Raw genomic sequence first — 10696 nt, 5'->3', positions numbered from 1 at the left:
GCTCTAACCGGGAAACGTTGGCGTCAGCAGCTGGTTTCAGCAGCTGGTTTTGAAGCCAACTGCTGGTTTTGAAGAAAAAATTGCTGGGGAAGGACGGTATCCTGACTACTCACGCAAAAAAAAAGCTATCACTTGGTTACTGTGAGTTCTGGGAAAGAGGTGATCCACCGCATTAGCGCGTCCGAGAGAAGCGTAGAAAACCAGCTCAACGCCCATCGATTGTGTCAGGCTAAAAAAAATCGACGAAAGCTCGTGCCAGTCAACAATGCTATCATTTTTCTTGGTCCGCAAAATATTTCTTTACGGGGACACAAAGGGGATGGGGCGCTATTGAACATGGTAAAATGAACTTTTATTCTTTCGCGAAGGAAGAAAATTTCAGGGAAATTTTACGTTTCCGGATTGAAATTGGAAACAAGAAGCTCGCGAAGCACCTTACTCGTTCGTCACGCCGGTAAACGCACGTCAGCAAGACAATTCAGAACCACTGAAGACCATTGGGTGGTACCAAGCAACCACTGGACGTCCGTCGGCCGTCCAACGTCGTCCATACCGGCTTCAGCGGACGTCTGTAGGACATCCGTTTCAGGGCCGACGGACATACCATGTACGTCCATGGGACGTCCGGATTTAACACTGCCGTACGTCCATCCGGACGTCCGAAAATGAATTTTTCGGACGTCCAGTAAAAACTTACGGAATCACAAATCGAGAAGCATATGTTCTTATAACGAATAATACACCGCACAACACCAATGCACACTGGTCAGATAGAGAGATAAAGAGAATTTATTATAAACCATATATCAGCGCGCAGCGACTAGTGGTAACAGTGCTGCCCTAGAAAGCGAAAAAACCCTATCAGTTTCCAAGTACTCAGGGCAGTCAACACTTCGCACGACAAATGTCTATGGTGGTGAAACAAGCTACTCCGAAATCAATCCATAAAAAGTTCACATGTGTTCACAGAAAGAGTTCAGAAACTCGTTGAAAGTCAATACGGCACAATAGTGATGCTCAGCTATGTTGTTCCTGGCCACTATGAAACGCGTGGACCAGCGTAACAGGAAGGCTTCTTCGCCTAGAACTGCCAACTCATTTTCCAAGTGACTCATAAGGATTGACCGCACATGTCAGTGAAACATCGCCCGTTGCGGTCGGGTGCGAAGACGCGCGGCACCACGATTTCGCCACAATACAAAAGCCCCAGCACACATCAGGAAGTTCACCAACACGTCATTTGAACGTGTGCTCATTCTAAGTGTAAGACCAAACAACCTGCTTAGCACAGTCCAAAACGTTACCGCTACACGACACTGAAGCAAGGCATGGTTCAGTGTGCCCGCAGTGCGGGCACCGTGGGGAACGCACAATGCCGAATCTCGCCAGGCGGTCACACGTCGGAAGAACTTCCCAGCCACGCAACCATCCGAAATCCCGAACATCAGATGGAAGTGCCGCCGATGTCAGCTGATGCCAACGGATTCCGCGTGATCTTGCTATCTGTTGATTATCTAACTGGTTTATTGCCAATTTTTCGCACAATTCCCTTGCTGTAATTTCCCTAAAATTTAGGCTTGGCAAGGTAGACTGAACGTTTCTCAGTGTTTTGACAACATGGGCATAAAATGGCGGTAACTGCTAGGCAGAGGGACCGGCAATGCGTTCGTCATAAAACATTGAGCGGGAAGTTCCTAGAAAGTACTGCAGCAGCGCCCTCCCTGGGTACTCATTTGAGTCCACAAGGTAGAACACTGAGCGTACAGCCAGCACGCTACACATGGTTTGCAAGCAAGGCAGACTGAAACCACCCATTGACTTGGGCAGTTTCAACAGCGCACGCGACACGGTTTTTGTCTTGCCTGCCCAAAAGAATGACCCAGACTTCGTGGCGAGCTTACGGGTGAGCGGCGGTTTCGCTACGCGTGCTACATAAAAAAGCGCCGCCGAGACGGACGACTTAATTATGTAGCTGCGCTCTGTGAGGGAAAGTCTGAACTTTGACGCAACCGCAAGATGCTGCTCCGCTTTCTCGAGGAGGCGCTTCCACGTACTACGCGCCACTTCACCCGAGGAATGGAAAATTACATTAAGTACTCGAACACCCATAACCCATTCTACGTCGCCCGCCATGCCACGCAAATGTGCCGAAGCGCACCGCCATACTTTTGCCCCTGTTCAGTCGAGCTCCATGGACAGCTCACCGTACTCATAAAATAGCCGCATAAACGATTGGTAGCTGTCCACGTCCCGAATGAACAGGGACACATCGTCCGCATACGCATACACTGGCGCAACACGCCTGCCAGGTATCGATGTTCCACTCTGTCGAAGGCTTTCGCTTGATCTATGGAGATGAAACAGCCAGAGGTGCCAATCTTCGTCGTATAGATCGCGCGTCAATGCCAGAGACGAGAAAATCGTGCGACCTGGCACGCTGCATGTTTGCGCTTGGCTGATAATATCGGATAAAACCGCACTCGTGCGTCTAGCCAAAATGGATGCTACGATCTTGTAGTCCGTGTTGAGTGCGATCGGTCGATACGCCTGGGGCTGCGTAGGATCCCCGCCTGGCTTTGCGATCAAGGTTACGCGACCTTCACGGAAGGATTCTGGCCTTACTCCATAGAGAAAAAAGCCGTTCATCATGTCGAGGAGCGCACCCTGAATGGCCGGGAAAAACCTCTTGTAAAACCCAGCAGGAATCCCGTCAGGCCCAGGCGCCGACTCACCATTCAATTTTTTAACACACTCGCCGAGCTCGCCAGCCTCCACGGGAGCACACAGCAAATCAACAAGGTGATCTGGCGCACACGGTAGCACCCCACAAAACGCACCAAGCTTGTCCTCAAAATCGCATGCATCCCACGAAGCGCTCTCGGTAGAGAAAATGGTGGCGAAATGTCCCACGGAGACCTCGGCTACATCTTCAGCCCTCGTGCTAACCGACCCGTCAGTGAGTGTAACCTCTGGAACAGTAGCTAGCCCACCCTCGTGAAGCCAGCCCGGGTCCGAGACGGGCCTGCCCAAGGTCTGCGCACGGCTCACCGCTTGCGATGATTGCCGTAAGAGGGACTCGTAGCGTACCTTTAGCAGGTTAACATAGTCCCGCATCGCGAAGGTTAAGGTCCCCCCCTCTCTGTACGACGCGAAGCCTCCACAACGTGTCGTTAAGCGCGCCCGTGACGCGCGCCTTGCGCGCACGACCCCTCCTTTACTAAAAGCACGCGCCAGTGGTCCTTCAACTCATCCCAAGGCAGAGAACCGAACTCGCACAGAGCTGTCAACGAAGCATTAGGTGCTGCTGAACTTTCCCTGTCGTTTAGCAGACGCTCGTCCATTCGCCACATCTGGTGGCGGGGCGCACAGTTGCCAAGGTTAAGCTTCGCTAGCACGGGCCGGTGATCGGACACGCGACGAACCCCCGTTGGGGAGGAGAGGACGGCACAGCATTCCACGTAACAGCTCAGCTCGGGTGGAAAGTAAAACTTATCTAGCCGACTGCCAGATTGTCCCTTTTCCCAAGTAGCGACAAACCTGTCGCCGTGGAGCTGCACCCACGCATCGGAGAGATGGAATTGACCGATCAGGTCCTTTAACTCCCGGCCGCTATTGGCGGTGAGATGTTTGAGTGGCACCCCCTGGCTCTGACGTCGGCTTAGGGACTCGCGCCGCTGTCGTCTGCTACACTCCGCTTGTGAGGGACAGCAGTGTCTGTGCTAGAAATCGCCCGCTTTGTTGTTTTAGTGCATTAAAATCATACTATAGTAACTAAGTTATTTTTGCCAGCTTCTGACACATCTAAATAATTTCAAGCTGTATATCCCACAAGTTTGCAACCCACGAGGAGATAGAGAACATCTTTCTTCAGAGCATCGGTCAGATCGTGTGTAGCTCGTCCTTTCTAGCTTATTCACGAGGATCAGCGTTCAGAGCTCCCCCATAAGTATACAAAATGCGTAGGCTTCCCTACAGTACTTTTGACATGCTCTTATGAAGACTAAACAGTCTAATGCTACGTACCAAGCAGCGGGCCCCACACGCGCATCGCACAGCACGAAATAAAACGGCTGTCTATTATTTCTTTCGTTGTGGTTGGCTTGTATCAGATGAATGTATTCAATTTACGCCATTATTTGATGCTTCGTGGTAACTTTGTACGTCCTCGGGCGGATGTCCTTCGAACACACGAAAATGTGTATCCTTTGTACATTCGTTGCTGTTCACTGTACGTACACAAATGTACATCCGAACATGGATGTACGGTGGACGTACAGTGGCCACCCAAACTTGGCATTGGACGTTCGTCTGTTTTTCGGACGTCCCACGGACGTCCGTGATTGCTTGGGATGTACGTATACGTCCGTCTCATGTTTTCGCCATACTTCGCCCCTTGTTGAAGGTTACACGTAATTAGGATCTTCCTTGTCATGCGCCAAACATTAGTTCTCGCCTCCGAAGACACACAGCTGCCGCGGCAAACAATCGAATCCGCGGCGCAATTTTGTAGCCAGTCGTCAGTGGGGCAGCATCGAGTTGTGCGGGAACGACAAACTTTACTTTCGTTTTACCCCAAACTCTCAGGAATATATATCACACAAGAAGAGGCGAAAGGAGGCGGTGAATTATTAACGCACCGCCGGACGGCTGCTAAGGTTTGACACGCCCCGGAGTTCCTTTTCACCGCCAGCTGCGGAAATTACGGGTTGCGAACATACGCCCTCAAATTTTGCTGCTATTATTATTTTGTAAATCATACATTCTGTATAACAGAGATTCTTCTGAGCATTGCCAAGCGAGCGTCGAACTAGCGTTACGACAGAATAATTTTTCTGTCCGTCTTTGTGCCCTATTTCCTCTTTTATAACGTTCGCACATATTCGAACACATGAGAGCATAGGCTAAACCCTCGTTACAACGAAGTCGCTTTACTCGAATTATCGCTTTTCTCGAAATGTCCCGCACGGCCGCCCCAAATGCACGCATTTCAGACAGAGTACACTCGAAGAATGTCTATGGGCCTCGTGCACTGCAGTTTTAAAAAAAATCACGCCATATCCACGGAATGAATGATGATAACTGGGGCGAAGCTCGAGAGGGGGAGATCATCGGTAACCGTAACTCTCCCGTGAAAGTTCGCCCATTACATCATTAAGAAAGACGTAAGACTGTGTGCGTACATTGTACAAATCAACTTTTATTTTCGGAGTCAATGCTCCCAGGCCCAGACCTGGTGAAAGACCCCGCGCCATCGAGGACTACCCCGCACCTCCACCACAATTTGTCACGTAGGATAGGGCACAACGGTAAAGAAAGAACTTTTATTTAGGGCGAACTTGTGCCCGAACAAGACGAGAGGAAACGAGCAAAGGTCCTTGCGTCTCGTTCGATCTCCGAGAACGACTGCCTGCGTTCGTGGCGTGATCTCTTGCGTGATCTCCCCCTCGCAGTGCACGTGCGCTCACGCCTCCGTTGGCGAACACAGACAAGCTCGCGCTCCCGGTGCCGAGTTTGCGCTGCCGGTTGCAGCCGGTTCTTGCGCGTGCAACGCGGCCCACTTTGCAACATCTCCGAAAGCATGCGGCGGTCACGTACCACGAGACACAAGGGATGGACAGACCCATGGCTTTAGGAGCTTCGCCCCTAAAACATGTGGCTTTACCTGGTAGCGGCGGCGGAATTTTTTCTGAAGAACAAAATAAACATATACAGCAGTTCGCTACGGGCTCAATTTAAACAACCGGAAAATTAGTATACAACAACTACAGCGTTTTATTACGTTCGCAGTTGTTATATTGATAGAAATATTCCGCTGACGAGTTGTGCGGGAATACAAGCTGAAATATTTTAGAAAGCGCCCCTTCTCCAATAAAAGCAGACGAGTACACGGATCAGCTGCCTGCGACGCCGACGTGCACAAAGCACATAGTACCCAAGAAAAAATAAAAAGAACAGATTCATAGGTGCATTTCGCGTATCTGACCGCTACTTGGCGCAAGACCACCGCGAAAAACTGCCGTCTATCCTACAGAACGGAAATTTTTTCTTGCTAAATATAAAGTTCGATACAGCATCGAATGGTGAACTTTGCAGTAACTTGCTCTACCTCATCTGGGAGTGGTAACTATAGTTGGGGTGGCTGCTCCAGAAAAGTTACTGGATAGTACACGCCTTAAAGGGGCCCTGAAAGGCGTTTTGAGCACACTAAATGAACTAGCGCAATCGTTAGATTGGGTCGTCAACGTCATCTGTGCCAAGTATTACTCTTTTACGCGCAGCGGAAAGCTCACACTTTTGTTGCAAAGTTTGTCGCTTTTTTCTCACCCTTTCCTTCGTATTTTTGGACGCCGCCATCTTCACATGTCTACATCACCGATTCCCAGATGTTCGTCATGAGCTAGACATCCTGCTATTGGGCGGCTTTTTCACGCACTTCCGGCAGAGATGAGTCGTCTGCTCAGCGTCGGCTCGCCGGCTGATCTGCCGGCGGAGTGCCGGAGTGCTTGGACATTTTACGACAAACGAAACAAGTGTAAACAAACGTTTAACCGTTTGTATTAAATGCAGCACGGCCATAACACGACATGGATATTCCCTTACCTGAGTACGTTCCGTAAAGAAAGCGTTGAAGCCCCGTGGCACTTCTTTCGTGCAATCGCAGAGAACGCCCTGAGGCGAATGCCCGGGTTTGACGCATACATTTTATTCTACTTCAAAACAATCCAGAGATGGGTTTCGAACGAACACAACGTCACAACATGCGTTGCAAGTCTGAACCGGGATTGAAAGACGATGGGTTGCCTCCTCCTGCCCGTCGTAACTTCGGCACTCACCTCGCGCGCGGTTTGCGGGGACGAACAGCAAGTCACTTAACTCCGGCGCACAAGCCGAGATGGCTTTTAGCCACGCACACTGCACATACCCCATGCGAGGTTGAGTCGTACGTCGCTCGAGAAAGATAATCCAGACCATGGGAAGCACTATCCACCCGCAGAAGCACAACGTCGCATTGCATCGCGAAACAAAGACGTCCACAACACACATACACCATCGCCTCCTGTAATGTCAAACGCATCTCGCACTTCCCAATGGGAGTGGGTGGTACGCCTGCAGTGTCCACATGTCGCGAGGTGGGGCCCCGAGCTGAACCGGGAACACGCAACTGTAACTGAGTTCTACAGTGGTTTGTGCCTTGTTGTCAAGGCAACCGATGTTTGAGATTCTCAAAGAAGTGGCGCTCGCTCCAGCGCTAGAAAGCTCAGAGCCGCGGTGGAGCATGCTTTGCCAACGTTGCCGCTCTCCACCACGCGTCGCCCCAAGCTGAACTGGTCACATGATTGAAGGGTTTTGTGCACGGGTTCTGTATCGATTTAAAATGTCTTTTTCACATGCCGCCGGCAGGAATTACGACCGCCGCAAAATAAGACCCGGCACCAGCGGGGCCACATCTGATACGGCACTTTTTGGATAAACAGTGTCGGTGCATCAAAGGGAACGAGCGCACGATCTTCCCCGTACGGCTGCGAGTTCGCCGCCGATAAAAAGTCACGTGCCACCGATAGCAACTGCACCAACGAACACCGCGAAAGGGCAAGGCCAGGCCGCCGCACACATGCGGCCAGATTTTTCGTTCGGTTTTCCAGCCTTGAGCGAAGTGCGGGATTCATGGTGTCAACAAAGCTTGCCCGTAGCAGACGACGTAGCAGCGCAATAGCGGAAGTACGTCACCGCTGCGGAGCGCAGCATCATGGGAGGCAAAGCTCGCGCGCCGTCAACAGCGGAGAGTAAGTCGAAAGGAGGAGGAAACGCGGAGCGACGATAATGCGCGGTTTTTGATTTACGATTTCTCAGCTAATACTCATCGCTTTAACAAAATTCTTGCGGGAGGAGATTGCAAATACATTGCTTTATTTGGGTACATGTACATCCATGCATCGGCGGAAGGTATTTCAGGACCCCTTTAAGGCAGACTATAGGGCATTATGCACGAAGCATTGAAAACTTGACAGGTAATAATGCAACTATTTGAGAACATCAAGCTCATTACAGCAGACTACATTTGGGCTGCAACTATTTGAGAACATCAAGCTCATTACAGCAGACTACTTTGGGCTGTGCCGAAATGTAAACCAGATCCATTATGTTACAAAGCACAAGCTTTTCATGTCCGCCCGGAGACCTGATAGAAGCTACGAAATGGACTGCGTTGAGACTCAAAACAGAAGCGCAAATTTAAACTGGCATGACTTAACAAATACCGATGGCTGAATTATTCCGCTTTGCGTGTGGACTAATCCTGTCATGTTCGAGTAATTTTGTGTTTAGGGTTGATATTTGTTAAAATTATTGCTAGAGATATAACGCTTCTTGTATGCATAATTCATAGCCTCTCGCTTTTTTAAAGATAAGACCTGCGCTACACATAACGCAAGTGCATAGAATCTATGTTTACTGCACAGAATGAGCTCCATTTGTCTTACACTGACCTCTAATCTACGGGCGTTGAATGCAAAACATTTTATTTTGCATTTTGGACAAGAGCAACTAAATATAAAAATCAGATTCTTACGGCCTACGTCATTTTATTGCGGATGTCACACTCATCATACTCCACACGTTGAAATAAATCAAGTAATTGCATGAAACTATGGCCGTTTAATGGAATGCCTGCACAAGGTTCCCGTGCATGCAATGTACAGGGCCGTTCACTCTAAGTGCGAACACGGCGCAGCGTGGCCTCGCTCCGCGGAGCGCCAGCGCACAATCCGCGGCCGCGCATCGAAGCTAAGCGGCGCAGGCGCATAGGAGCTTGGAGGCGGGGCTTCGTGTCGTCTGCTAGCGCGGGAGACGGCCGTGCTTGCTTTGCTGTGAAGCACGCCTAACTGTAGGCATGCTTGTAGCGTCTATGCGCGCCGCGACGGCGTTGCGGGAAAGCGCACTTTCCTTACTGCGGCGCGTTGTGTAGTTTCTGCGTACGAGCCAGAGCGTCCACTTTCAGTTCCGTGGTGCCGGTTAAATGCAAGTATTGTTGAAGGTTGAAGGCATTTCAGAACTGGTTTGGCTCGGGTTTTGGGATTTAACACCACAAAATGACTCTTGCTACGAAAACGCTGTAGAGAAGGGCTCTGAAGGGCTTCTGAAGGAACTTTACCGTGCACTGATACCACGCAGCAAACGCGCGTTCTTGCATTTCGCCTCTTTTGAAAGCGGCACCTGCTACTGGGATCGGACATGAGTCTTCCGGCTTAGTATAGCCAAGCACCCCAACCGCTGAGCCACCGCGGCGGGCCAGGTCAAGTCCTGGCGGGTTTCTCGGGATTTCACCGCACCCTAGAAATAGAGGGTAAGGGAGCAAAGCTGTATTTTCTGCGTGTGCTCACTAAAGCAGATGTCCTTATTCCCGGATATGCCGTCCGGTCGGCTTTTTTAACAACGGGGATGTTACTGGCCGTTAGATCGCCGCTGCTGCTGCAAAAAACCGAGAAAATTCTGAAGGCTCGTGGACGCGTGCCTTGCGGTGACCTCCGAGCGTCCCAGGAACGCGCAGTAGATTTAGCGAGAATAAAAAACTGGCAAAAACCTTGATGAGCGAGAACATGCCGATCACTCGTGAGCGCATGCCTTGCAGAAAACGCCGAGTCCCCGGCTCGCGCAGTGGCTATAGCAAAAAAAAAAAAAGAACCACCAGCACTGCCGTCAATCCCTAGCGCGCATGTAAGCAAACTAAAGCGTTAATGCTAAAGCTCCAATGCTCAAATTAAAAAAAAAACAATCGCGCTTGGTAGAGATCACCGCGACCGACACATTCTATGGAAGCCATTATGGATAATTGGAGACATGGCTACGAGTGTGCCAATCCTTCCAGAGACGACTTGCAGATCCTGCAACCGCTGCCTCGAGTCGATGATGAAGAGCTGCAGGTTAAAGACTACAATGCCGAGGACGACTTTCCATCCACCACTCGCTTGGAGAAAGACGACGACCTGTTTGATGCATATGACGACGATTACTAGCACCGCAACTATGAAAATAAACAATGATATTAAAACTTAGCTGCGTCCAGCAAAGCTCACCTACAACAGCTTCGCCATTGAAGTCTTGCGCGTGAGTGCTAGCTTCCCGAAATTTTTTTTTATCGGAGTATTCACATGCTCGGTCTTGCTCGAAGACACTCCCGTATTCCTCGATGCGACTTCGAATTTAATCAACGAGCTCATAGAAATCGACAAGAAGTATCCTAAATGTGAAAAGAAATGAGAATATGCCGAGTCCACAATGCAAGTGTTTGTTTAATGTAAGGCATTGCATGCATTGTTAGGCATATTGAAAACGTATTGAACATATTGGTGAATTTTCTGTTCGTGGCGTTTGGCTAGGTCATATGTATGGGGATAGTAAAGAGAAGAATGCAGAATTTGTGGACCTAAAGAACGGCGTAGCTGTTCCACAATTGTGTAGCATGGAACTGGTGACCACAACTTCATTGCTCACGTCGGCCCATTGCGAGGAAGTACGGGTCTTACCATAAAGGAAGATACGTACAGGTGGCAACAAAGAAAGGGCCGCTGTCTCCCAATAACTATCCATGCAGAGAGCGCAACCAATGACTTATGCATTACAATTTAGCACACGAGAGTGGGACCAGTCCAGGACTCGACCGTAGAGTAGACGATTGTGCTGGTGGCGTGATTTCATG

This window comes from Haemaphysalis longicornis, unplaced genomic scaffold, assembly GCF_048455015.1.
Source record: "Haemaphysalis longicornis isolate Haplotype H1 unplaced genomic scaffold, Haemaphysalis longicornis Haplotype H1 scaffold_1, whole genome shotgun sequence".
Classification (NCBI taxonomy): Eukaryota; Metazoa; Arthropoda; class Arachnida; order Ixodida; family Ixodidae; genus Haemaphysalis; species Haemaphysalis longicornis.
Note: the sequence above shows the minus strand (reverse complement) of the source record.